Source organism: Labrus mixtus, chromosome 14 (assembly GCF_963584025.1).
Source record: "Labrus mixtus chromosome 14, fLabMix1.1, whole genome shotgun sequence".
Lineage (NCBI taxonomy): Eukaryota > Metazoa > Chordata > Actinopteri > Labriformes > Labridae > Labrus > Labrus mixtus.
Genome location: NC_083625.1, coordinates 1,541,144 through 1,543,643, shown reverse-complemented (window position 1 = coordinate 1,543,643; position 2,500 = coordinate 1,541,144). Strand labels below are relative to the sequence as shown.

Genomic DNA, 2,500 nt, shown 5'->3' with positions numbered 1-2,500 from the left:
ACTCTGACTGTGTTATTTAAACATTTAAACCACTTTAAATAATGTAACGGGGACAGAGGGAGGGGGGAGATCTGATAAGTGAGCCGCCACCATTCAGCGGAAAAATGATCAGGGTGAGAAACTCTCAAAGAGGTCTTTGATGGACGAGGAGGCGACTGAAGACGGGGGAGTGTGTGTCAGACAGAATCACACTTTCTCTCTTTAAGATGGCGGCTGTGGGGACGCGGGATAGCCAGGTGGTTTTGTTGTGCGCCCCGTGTGCAGCGGCTGTGGTCCTCTTTGCGGGAGCCGCTGGTTCGGGTCTGACCTCGGCCCTCCCGTCCTCCTTCCTTCACTCTTCAGCTGTCTGGAGAAAAAAAAAGATGGCGGCCATGTCTTGCAGAGCCGGATGAAGAGGACGTAGAGCTCTCAGAGGAGCTGGTTTCTTTACGTTTTCTCCAAAGTGTTGAGGTTTGTGAAACCTGAGGGGGGGGGGGGGGGGGGGGGGGGGGGGGGGGGGGGTGTTAGATGAAAACAAATGTCTCATGTTCTGGGGTGCATCCGAATTGTCCCTCCGATCTCCTTTCACTCTCCACTTCACCTTTAACCCCGGGGAAACGTCATGAGGAGACTTCATAAAGGACTTAGGGAAAGGCGATCTCGTTGCTCTGACAATCCGATCACATTTCCACTAGGCCACGTCATTAAATGCGACGGGCCGGCGGAGGTTAATGACGTGGGTCTGCCGTGTTGAAACTACAATGTTCAGAAAATGGACTACAAAAAGATCATCTAAAAAACTTTCCCCTGTGCCTTCTTACCGGTGAAATAATCCTGATCACCACGAGGTTGGGATTGAAATAAAAGAAATATAGACTACCAGGCTACAAGTAAGAAAAGTGAAACCATCAGCTTCCTGTCCACTCAGAAATCAACATCAACATAAATATGAAATGAATTGTTACATTAATGTAAGATATAACCTACACATAATGTTTTATACAAATGTACAGCAGCACAAAACATTCTTAAGTGAATGAAATATGTTGAATAAAACATCATCTGATAAAAATGTCTCTTATCTTTTTATCTCTTTCATGATCTGTGTCACTTTACGATCATCATTAATGTTCCTGAACGGTCGGATGAGCGACTCGCTTTAAATGTTGCGGCCGCAAGGAATTGTGGGGCGTCACATCTCATCTCCTTTGGTAACGGATGGTCCGGTGTATCCTAAAGGAGGTTATAAAGGAAGCATTGACCCACCTTTCCTTAGCTTTTAGAGAATTCGAACGGCTCTTATCATGGCCGCCACTCAAATGCTTCCGGGTCATTTCACTCAGTTAGGAACCTTCCTAAGCAAAAAAGACAATTCGAACGCACCCCTGGTGTCTTGTAAGCTGCTACTTCTCCTTTAAGAAACAAGATAATAGTTGTTGTTTAGCATCTGAACCGTCTGTAACTCTTCTACAATCAGAGGTTCATGTTTCGGCTGTAAACGGCGTGTTGCTCAGACTACCCATCGTGTTGTTTTTAAGCGTTAGACCCTCCCACATGTCCTGAGTTATGTCTCAATGTGTGTGCAGCTCTACCCAGCGTGTCTGAATCTGTTCACACTCTCGTCTCAATAATATCGACGCCAAACCTCCCTGGAAGAGCGATCATCTCTATTCCATATTTATTTATGCACGCATCGATTTTAATGTCATCATTTGTCCGCATATTTCTGTGCAAACAAATGTTTCGCTGCTGTAACCTTTCAGACATGCTGGATATTTACTTAATTTATTTCTAATAAAATGATATATCCGCCCTCTCCAGAGGGGGACGCGCCATGTGTTCATCAAATCGCCCCGTCGCCGTTACTCCCGCTCTCAGGAGTCGAGCATGAACGCCATCCTCCAGACTCGCCTTTGGCATTTGCAGTCTGAGCAAAGGGGAGAAAGCTGCGGCTGAATTATTGAACGCATCAAGGTCCCGGGCTGTGTACTTATGTGATGTTGGTAATGAGGCCGCTGGAGAACCTGCTGCCAGTTGTGGAGAGAAATCAGATCTTCATAAGCTCTGGAGCGGGGCCTGTTAGAGCGACGACACGCTGATCTGTGCACAGATGATGATTTTAGTGACTGCATGATGCTCTGCTTCCTCTCTTCCCTCAGGAGCTTCATCGTTACATTATCGTCTGTAGTATCTCTACATGCTCATGTACAGTATCCCCCGTTTGATTTTAGTCTCTAAAAGAGTTCTGCAACCCGACCCGAGCCCTAAGGAACCCAAGGCCAGACTTCAGGCGAGGGCTGTGTTTTAAAATTCATAATAAGGACTCACATCGGGCCGTGCTCTGTGCTTCTTTTTTTAAAAACAAGATGCTACAGAGCTACAATTCTACAATTCACTTATCAGACTCTTTTCTCCAAAGTGACGTACATCAGAGAGTAAGAACAACACAAGCAAGGATCTAGAAAAAAGGGAACAATGTCAGTAAGAGCAAACGATCAGCTTTGAGTCTGATTGGACACAC

The 2,500-nt window shown here is 46.0% G+C and overlaps 2 protein-coding genes across 2 annotated transcripts in view; both read right to left on the bottom strand.

The window, feature by feature from the left end:
* The window catches only part of fam114a2 (family with sequence similarity 114 member A2), a 508,616-nt gene that overhangs the window by 167,150 nt on the left and 338,966 nt on the right, over nt 1–2,500 (bottom strand). The window lies entirely within an intron of this gene.
* The window catches only part of sgcd (sarcoglycan, delta (dystrophin-associated glycoprotein)), a 282,814-nt gene that overhangs the window by 152,549 nt on the left and 127,765 nt on the right, over nt 1–2,500 (bottom strand). The gene's annotated exons all lie outside the window — the stretch shown is intronic.